We start from the raw sequence: 10,664 nt of genomic DNA, 5'->3' as shown, positions 1-10,664 counted from the left end.
TACTCAACATTAATACGTGCGGTATTTAAAGAACATTTTGTGGCCCGGTGGTCTTAACATCATGTCATGTTCAGCTTATAAAGTTTACTTTTCAGTTTTTTCTTATTTTTCTATTCGTTCGTTTAACTCTTTAAGTTTGGACCGGAGGTTTTGTGGTCGTATTACTTTAAAACCCCTAGCCGCCACGCGCTAGCACCTATTTTTCTAGTTCTTGTAAGCAAGGTGAGGAGGTATGCTAAACAACTTGTTGGATTCCTTGCATGCCTGTCCTCCTCACCTTTGAAACCACCACACACATTCCTAACTCCATTAACGCTTAGACACGCTCCACCATTGCCACAAGCTTATTTTAAACTGGACAACTAAAATTGTGTATTTCCCAAAACGGCACAAGCAAATAGCCGTGTTACATGAACTGTGAAGAGTGTGGGAAGAGAGAGGCGAGATTTTTTTTAGATCAAAAAAAAAAAATGCTGTAATGCAGCTTGTACAGCGCCATCTAGCCTGCCAATTATACCTGCCCATCACAATTATGTACGCTTCCTTGCTCATACATGAAACGCACTTCAGTGCTCAATGTCTCTCTGACTCTGTGACCTCATTTTGGGACAAATGTTCTGCCAAGAGAGAGAAGAGATGGGTCTCTATTGTGTCCGGTCTTGTAAACTGTAACTACTTTGTCTAGAAAGTCAGGATTGAGGGAGGGGTATTTGTCAGTTATTTAGTCTGCTTGGGTAGGGTAAGGGAGTGGGGTTAGCGACAATTTACAGAAATCTTGCAAATGTGTTGAAGTTTGTGGGATTTTGAAACAAGGTTGAAATGATTTTGAGTTCCTGAACCTATGTTGGAAATATGATTTAACGTTAAGTTCGCACCTGCTTTGTTGAATTAAGTACTAACGTTTCAGGCGCCCGGGTGGTATAAATTGTTACTCATAGTGATTCAACTCACTTGCTTCATATTAAGGGTACCTGATACTGCGAACCATTAAGGGCGTGAAGTGACGTCATAGAATTGCCACATATGACGTCATGAGCTTGACATTCCAACGTGGAACTAGAACTAATGGTTCCACTCTAGATAGTTGAAATAAATGCGGTCATCCAGTCACCTTGATTGAAACATGAAGGAATGACGTTACCTTTATCAAGCAAGATATCTGAATCATGTGCTACGTGTAGCTAGATAGTATGATCAGATGAGTCAATGTGCTGGGTCGTGCTGTAGGTTTTGGGTGTTGGCTGTAGGTTTGTGCGTTTATTGGTCGTTAGAGTTCTCAAGGTTTCATTTGACTTTGTAACTAATAATTGTTACTGTTAGTTAACTTATTCGGAAAGAAGTATCAACTTCTAGCGAGTAACCGGCTAGCAGTAAAAGCTAGCTGGTAAAGATTTGATGGGGCAGAGCTGATATTTACAGCCACTTTGATCACATTTGCTACAGTTTTTAATTGCATTTAGTATTAATCCCATTCGTTAAGTTTTTTGACATTGACCTTGAATTGTCTGTTTGTAATAGCTTCAGATAATAATAATATGACGACTCCCCTTTAATTTGACCATATTTTGCATTATTCGTAGTATTTTCAAGATCTGCAGTAACATTTTCGCGCCCAATCGCTCACGTGAAGAAGTTCTTAGCTTCAAGAAACAAAATAATTAAACAGGCGATGGCACGTAAGTCACGTGACAGTTTCACTGAGATACAACACCAAGGAAGTGGGGAGTAATCTGTTAATTGAACCAAATTTGAGCGTATACCCTGCTAATCACTCACCTTCTGTGCAGCTGATACAAAATAATCGCAGGTCATTAAAATTGGCCTCAGTTGCTCTCTTCCCGCCACAATTTACCGGATCTTATCTCTTGTGTGTATCTCGTTCTCAAGCTGTATTCAGTTCTAATATCAAGCTGGCTGTAGCTGGTGACATTATTGAGCCGGTTCTTTGTGATACATGAGGTGCAGCGTTTTAGTTTGATGATAGGCGATTGTTTTTGTTAGCTGCTTGAGAATTGCTTTCAAATCGTGATCAGCTATTCTCGGTTTAAAACAGGCTAACAAATGATTCATGTTTAAATAATAAGACGATATTAACTTTCTGAATTGTTGATTGTTTGCCTTGTACCACTTTCCACAGTACAGACTCAGTGCGATTATGCTGCACCTCTTGCAGCTGGAGAATCTGTTAATCGTTAAAGTTATTTCATTTCATTAGCCACTGTTTCGCGGTTGTTTGTTTCACTTTCAAGCCGCAATTTGAACAATGAAATATGAAAGCAGTCGTTTATTATGAATATCCACCAGTGTTTATGGTTAATTTGTCTTAGTGGTGTGAAGGGTTATATGTAGCCGTGTAGTTGTCAGCAGTCGAACTGAACTTATCAAGCTGTCTTGTTTTTACCGTACCTTCAAATTATAGTTTTACATTTTCTCAGTTTTATCTATTGATAGGGTGGCACGGGATTCCCCCTTCCGCCCTTTTACGGATTCTCTTTACAGGTCAGCTGAGGTTTTTTTCTAGAGAAAACCCGTAATGTTCTAGTACCTAATTTACGAGATTGCCTCTACGTATTGTTTGGGCTAATCACTGAAATTAGGTGGTCTGAAACTCTGAATTTTTTGTGCAATTTAATTACGCTAGTTTGACGCAACCTAAAACCAAATGATATAAGAGTTACATAAACGTCTTCTTAGAACAAAGCTTAAAAATTGACGAAGCACAATAAAAATATTCAAAATGAGAGACTGAGAAGACGTAGTCGTGAACTTTTTTAACAACTGCACTTTAACAAATACCACAGTGAGAATATTCAGAAGTCGGGGGAGTTTTTTAGAAGTCGGAGTAGTTTTGTCTGATACCACAGCAAAATTGTTCATAAGTCGGGGGAGTTTTTAAGAAGTCGGAGTAGTTTTGTCTGATACCACAGCAAAATTGTTCAGAAGTCAGAGGAGTTTTTTAGAAGTCGGAGTAGTTTTGTCTGATACCACGGCAAAATTGTTCAGAAGTCGGGGGAGTTTTTTAGAAGTCGGAGTAGTTTTGTCTGAGCGCTGTTTGTCTAAGTGCGATGACCTTCAAGGCGTCTTTTGGCAGCTTCGCTTTCTTATTTTCTTCACCTAACGGAGGAATTTTCTGTATTTCTGATTTTACTCCGCTCAATCATAAATAGTCACTGGTAGAGCAAAATGTGTCGAAGGAGTGGGCAGCAAAAGAAATATTTTAATTAATCAGCAGAAAAATCCCGAAAGGAACATTCCGTTTTGGTCAATAACATTCGGTCCTCGCGGATTACCGTGACAGATTGTTCTAGAGCTCACGTGTTATGATAAATAGTGTACGACTAGTGAACTTTATATTTAAGTAGGGAGGCGGTACATTTATACACCCCTCACTGTCTAGTAGCAGCTGGATAATCTCATTCTACTACCCAGTACCCGCCGCTAATTCTTTGTAAAGCGCATTTAGTCGCATTTAGTCGCATTTAGTTGTCCGCTTAAACCACCCTCGTAACAATTCCACCCTCGTAACCAAGTAGTGAGGATTACAAAACTAAAACCATCAACCACTCAAGTAATGACTCACAGTTTACGCTGCCTCCCCAGCAGCGTGCCCGATAATGCTCCCCAATCTCCATTACCGGGAAGAGCTGACGGGGTTGGTAATCTCAACTCCGCCATTACCAGCCTCCCCTACTTAACCTCTGATCAGCACTCAGCAGCTTGATTGGTTCCTGTTGTCTTCGTGCATTATTTTCTCTCTCCCCGGCTTGCTCTCATCGAGGGTTTGTTTATTGTAATGTTCTTTAAATCTCGGGAATATATATGCTGCCTAAGTGAATGATAATATAATAATAGTTATTATTATATGATCTCGAAAATGTTCTGTGAAAGATTTGCCTTGCTCCGTTTTAAGGGTTACCTTTGCTCGAGAGAGAGAGCCAGTGGAACGATTTAAGTCTAATCAGAGTTTCAATATATCAAACAGAGCAATATCTTGGACATTGGGGAACGTTTTGTAAAGGCACTTTGAAGGTTATTAAAATACTTTTCCCCATGTTTATTGTTTATGATCCTAACTGTGATCCCTCTTACCCTGGCACGGAACCATATCAAAACAGTTTAGTATCGGACAGTGGGGATACTCGGCGTATCTGTACATACCTCAGTGATATGTCATATCACTAATCACGGTGATCTGGCCATCTTGCAAAGTTGGCTATTAGTTTATTTTAGGTTTTAACACACGCCCCATGTATTGACAATGATCGCTTGATATCTGAGGGCTACAATCGTAATTTGTTTCCAATTTGGGGCCTGAACTCTGGAACTAAGGTGAAACATTGTACCTTATTTTACCGGTGTGTCGGGATATGATGAAGCCGTAACGTGGCCATATATTTAAGTGACAATAATACTTCACTACTGAAACTTGTAAAACTTTGAAACATGAGCCGATAAATGATACCGTGGATGAGACTCGAGAGATGTAAAATGATGCCATTTGCAAACTTCCAATATCAATCAACAATTAACATGTAAAAATTGAGGAAAAGTTTCCGTTACCCACAGCTGCAACACTACTTAACTCAGATTAAACCGCTTCATTCTCTAATTAAATACATAATGTCACGAATATGTCTCCAATCCCAATCAATATACATATACTTTGACACATCACCTCGACTGTCTGGAATCTCCAGAACATTCTACCAAATTCGATATCGTTTAGCGCTGAGAAATCACGCTGAGAAAATAATCTCCGAACAGAATTATTAATTAACCAGCAATCGAATCAAGTAGGAATCTGAGAACAATTTACCTGTCATTGCTTTCCTGCTTCCTCTACTTCTTCTAACAAATGACCAGCACAGTACCATAATTCGAGGAGGCCGCCAGACAGTTTATCCTTATTTCGGGGACCCTTCCTCTCTATTACCTGTCTTCATTGGCATTAAAGATTTAAAGTCCACCTAGTCTTTTGCCTGAAAGGAGGACTGAGTATTAGTATTTAGCAGCACCTGGTTGGGGCTACTAATTCATTGTCTGAGAGTGGAGATGTATAATTGAGGGGAACACCTTCAAAAAATCCTCTGGTTAATTGGGCCGTGGCAGGGACCCTGGGGCTTACTTTCAGAAGCTACTCAGCTACTTTCAGTTACTTTCCTTTTAGTGTCCTGAAATGTGCGTGTGCTCTGGTTTGTTGTTCTGAGTTCTTGTTCTGTTTCTGCTGTGGTTTTGTTTTTGGTGAGGATGAAGTTGTTTGTTTTGAGGATGAAGAGGCTCTTGAGGAGGAAAACTGCTAAAAATTCCAGATATTCTGAGGATAATTGTGAGTAAAATTTAGCAATAATCTATAGGCTGGAAAAGGAAAATTAAGCCGGATGATATTTGAATCTATTTCCGATGACGGAATGTCCCATTCTGTATTATGGTTTGAAAACCTAATTTTAAAATTGACGCTCTTAAAAAAGTGATACTTCAATTGATACCGAAAACCTTTAAATTAAATTTTCCCGTTTTAGTTTAAAGATTTTACCACGAACGCTGTGATAATACAATTTGTATAATTTGGATCGTAAATTATTACTCCAATCTGATTCAAACATGCGATGCGGCCCTAATAAGTCAATAACAGCTTGATCAGATTTCAGTAAATCTGTAAACGTTAATAAGTCAGATAATCAAATTCCACCTTCAAGCTGTGTCTTCCGACACTTATTCTCCTCCAATATAATGTTCTGCTCTGCTGAGTTTCTCTCAAGTCTACAACTGAGCTGCACACATTGATAAAGTGTCTCCCGTTTTAACAGTCAACGTAACATTTGTAATGGGTGATGAAAGTTACCAAATATGACACAACAAGGGGGGTGGTGACACGATGTTAGGTATTTGGTGTAATTTACACTCTTCTCCGGGGGGACTATGTGCAACATGGGCCGGCTCCTCCCTCGAATACCCTTACTTGTTGACATTCTGTCCAACCACATTGCATTTTTGTGCCAAATGTTGACGTATCTAGATACTCCAATTCCTCTGTGTAGTATACCTGTTGACCATTAATTCACTATAACCAGTTACGTGTTAATCCTCGTCTGCTCATTTTAGCGAGATGGAAGCTTTTAAAAGTACTTGAAATGCTTGGCTTTGTGAAATTTTGCAGATAATTCGCAGTCTTTGAGTAGTTGCGAGTAATTCGTGTGCGTGGTATTCATATTTTCTAAGTTCATTAATTGCCGTTAGCTCTTAAGATCTGATGGGCCTGAAAGCGCTTTAAGCTGCTGCTAATCGTCCGATACGTGGCTTCACATGTATCGACCTAAGGTCCGAAACAGAGCACTTAATTGTTGTGATTGGTACAGGTGAAATACGCAACACTTTCAACTCTGGTTTCTTATCAGGACTTTTTTATATACCTAGTGAGTAGCGATGTTCCAATACTCCACCTTGAATATCATGTGGTTGTCACGTGATGTTCCTATGACTACCACGTGATCGCCACATTAAGTTACCCATCCTGGAGATTAAAGAGAGCCTGGCGTAAACTACTTTGTTCCAGCATACAGCTGGGTTTGGCTTCCCTTTGAACCTGATCAAATTCCGCAAATTCCTATAAAATGATTGAAATAGCAGGTTTATCCCACACGGTTTGTATTTTGGATGATTTTAGCCGCTGGTTTGGCGTGAATTTACTTAATTTTGGTTGGAAACACCAGATAACGGGTTGTTGAATTCTTGAATTTATTCATCTTATAAAATCTTCCTAAAATTATGTGTTGTATAATAAAGCAGTGTTGACAGTATTTTGGTTTTGGAATTTCCGTTTTGCCTAGGAAAGAGTAACAGTAACACCCCTCAGTTCCGTTAAATTAGACTCGACAATTTGTATGATTTCTCCGAAAAATTTAAATTTTGGGTATATGTCCTATTTCCAGGCCACTATCTATCTCAATGATTCTAAGCAAAGAAGTTGCACGCAACAAACTTTTTAGTAAAACAAACTTTCCAATATGTTATTGTATGATTTCACCAAAGAGCGTGTTTATAATTTTAGGCACAAGTCGTGTTTCCACTTTCTAACGCTTAGTAAGCCTCGGCAGCCCCGTACGTCATGTAGTGGCCTTGAACCTGGGTATCATATTTAGTGAGAGCGGTTTATTGCTAGTTTTATGTTCCATCATGAGATTACAAACTCATTGTCCAGCCTATCAGTCATTAGTAGTTCTATTAATAGACTATCATTCGAGACCTCCATTTTATGACTGAAACACAGCTTTGAGGAACAACCACATGACCTGAACAGTGAACACTGAACATACTCCTGAATAATATATACTAGATCTTTGGTTCTTTCTAGGTTACACTTTTTGATATTATATTGAGCGTGAGTGCTGAGTATTTGGCTGTTCTAGTTCTTCCAAGCGTGAGACATTTTTTGTAGATTAAATTTTAGGCAAGGTTCTGAGAGGTTATGGCACGGCAGAACGTTTTCGTTTAAATAATTCAATCGTTTTCAGTCGCACGTTTTGTGTAGTTGTATCAACGCCAGCCACCTATTCCTTCACTTTGTCATGCTCACATTTGGAGCAATGATGCGGGTTTAGGCAGAAAACAACCTCAAATTCCGGTGTGTAATATGTCATTCTCCCTGACCCAGGTTTAGCTTGTGTAGTGGAAACACTTGCACTGAATCACTACACTAACTCAAAATGTGAACTAATAGTAGTATCCCAGTATGAATCTCTTGGTTCAGGTATAATTTTAGTCAGGCTTCCGCGCTTTTTGAGTCACCGCCAGATGATGTACCCGCCAGGAAGCTATCGAGAAAAAGCTTACCAAGTCTAGTGATAGAAGACATTAGTCAAATACCCAACGAAATACACTTGATAGGTTTGATAATCACCCTAATTAGTGACTATAAACTCCAAATTGCACTCAAATTGCACTCTCGGTGAGCGCTATGGCGCATTTGTCGAGGCACTTGCGTCAATTGTGCGACAAACCCCTATTGAAATTCAGGCAGAAGCGCCAAACCAGTCTACTGAAAAGGTTTAAATCCGACTTAGTCACGTGACACAGATGTGCACGTGCAAGTTGTCCCCACCACGTGGGTGTGTTTTGTACACGTGCTCTGTTTTTGAAGTATTGGATCTGATATTGTCGTACCCCCATACCGATTCCCAATTACCAAGTCGTTACGCCGAGTATTCTATATTTGCAAACATATCATTTCTTGGCAAACATTAAATATTTCTTGGCACCGCATGGCTAAACTTGCTTTTTGCATCTTGCTCACACACCCTTGCTTGTGGTCCCTCCTCGGGAAACTTGGTACCTGGAACTTAAATATTGTAATTTTCTTATTCATACCTCACGGGCTATATTTATCATGAATATGCTAATAGAAACACGAGTACGAACTAGACCACATTAATTTAAAATCATGTTACAAACCATCCCAATTAACGTGTGGTACATGAGAGAGACGTCCCTGGGTATCATGGCATCCTGCCAAGTGGTATTTGAACCTGTGTTCAGGGGGAGGTGACTGGCATCGAGTTTCATGGTACACACCTACCTGAACCCCGGCAACACCACCAGTCATTACTCATTCACCATGTCTCTTGTCAGACCCGTCATAATAATGGTGTTTTTGTTTCGTTCTACCTCCGTTATTTAGCGGATCAGAGAAGAGATACGATCGTCGATCACGTGTATTCAGATACCTGATATCACGTGTCGTCAGATACCTGATATATTCACCACTAGATAAGACCAGATGTTCAGCAGCTCTTTATAGGTGCTATCCTCCTCTCAAATCCAATGAACGTTAATACACGCTCTCTAAACTTTCTGGCTTCTTCACGAGTTGTTCTTTGTTGTTACCCGCTCTCGCTCTAATCCGACCCAAAGGTCTCGGGTTGTTCTTTTGTTTGGTGTGTTTGATCGTTTGTTTTCCTGATATTTCCTTCAGACCATCTGTTTGGATCCCATGGAGACTGGTCAGCTACCGGGTCTATTGAATTTTTGTCAGGACAATAGACTTAAAACTAAAATTGAACGGATTCTTCAAAGATTACGATTGAAACTATTTACAGTGAACAGTTATTCAGGAAGTATTGAAATACTATTTGTTAAATCTTGGCTACATTCATTTTCAGCCTGATCTAGGGAATAAGTCGCCCTTAATTGCCCTTAATTAATAAGTTGCCCTTAATTGAACTAGTCCGTACTTTTATAGTTATTGTCTCAGTGTCTCGCAGATTTTATCTCAGCATTTTACAATCTCTACCTTCTGACCCCGGCTCCTGCTTGTCAATATTCATATTCATGTAAATATTACACGATACTTCTGTGTAACCTCCTCTGCAAGTCAAAGTTTTGAAGGTCATGACTTAACCATGTCCTTGATAAAAGGTTAAAGCAATTTAGGGAACACTCTAACTCTAAATGATTCTTCTCATGCCCTACTATGTTGAGACCTTACGAATCATAAACAAAACTTCTTAGCTAGGGTAGGTACTTAAAGAGTCAAGCTTCAGATCTCCTCATTCAAGGTTCAGAGTTCTTTGTTTGTTTTCTTCATTAAGGTATTAGGCAAATTTCTTAAAAGTTCAAGATCAGAGTTAATCTAGTTCAGGGTGGTGAGCCGCCCTTCCTAAATATTCATTTCTCCATCTAAATGATTCTCAGGCCCTACTTAGATTAATCACGCTCTTGAGACCTTGCAAATTATTAACAAAGATACTAAAATAGTCAAATGTTTGATCTCAACATAAGTTGTTTAATGTTCTTTGTTAGAAGTAGAACAAGTTTCTAAAAGCTTCCAGATCAGCGTCAATCCTGTCTGACAGGTCAAAGCTGATCAAGAGAGCCGCCAAATAGACCAATCCTGAACATTCATTTCTCCTTTTGAAAAGCTGCCATATCGGTCATATATATAATACACACAATCCTTTCACATGTGATCTCCAAATCACAGACTATTCCGTTAACAGTATAGATCAGCCTCTAGCTACCTGGCCACTAACCATGATCCAGCTCTAAACAGGCCTGCCAGCACGCTATCTGCTTGATAAATACACTGTTTTTCCATAACAAGCCCCCTATCACGTGATATCACGTGATCACTATTTCTCGTACAATCTAATCTCCCTCTTTAGTGGTAATCAGTACATTTCAAGACACGAGATTGATTTAAAACAATTAGTACTACATGTAATACTTCCGGTATGATTTCCGGGCCACATGTTGTTCCCAGGACAAGATGTGACTTCTAACGTGCCCGGAGAGGAAGCTGAAATAATACAGCACGTGTGTAGCGCTGGACCGTGAGAATAAGAAGAATCGCTCCCTCCCAGAATAGAGCATGGTAGGATGATCACGTGATAGGTATCAGATCACGTGATAGTATCTGAGCACAACATGTAGTATTATCTGTACTGTGACTTTCCGGGGATCTTACGATTTCCTGGTGGGGAACTCTCCGTACCCCTGCTGAGATGATTGCTTTCTTGTGTCATGTGACATGTCACATGATGGGATATTGTGTTCTGAGTGGTTGCCGTGTGCTTTCCTGCAGCCCTGCCTATTGTCCGTCGTTAAGAAAATGTATAGATCATTGTAAAATTGCTCTCTATGGAAAGTTTTAACTCAGGTAATGCCAGCTT

At 39.6% G+C, this 10,664-nt stretch overlaps 1 protein-coding gene across 2 annotated transcripts in view; it reads left to right on the top strand.

Annotated features, from left to right (window-relative positions):
• The window catches only part of LOC134813617 (uncharacterized), a 72,287-nt gene that overhangs the window by 14,530 nt on the left and 47,093 nt on the right, over positions 1-10,664 (top strand). The gene's annotated exons all lie outside the window — the stretch shown is intronic.

This window comes from Bolinopsis microptera, chromosome 3 (assembly GCF_026151205.1).
Source record: "Bolinopsis microptera isolate Bmic1 chromosome 3, MBARI_Bmic_1.0, whole genome shotgun sequence".
Classification (NCBI taxonomy): Eukaryota; Metazoa; Ctenophora; class Tentaculata; order Lobata; family Bolinopsidae; genus Bolinopsis; species Bolinopsis microptera.
Note: the sequence above shows the minus strand (reverse complement) of the source record. Positions and strands in the feature narration are given on the sequence as shown.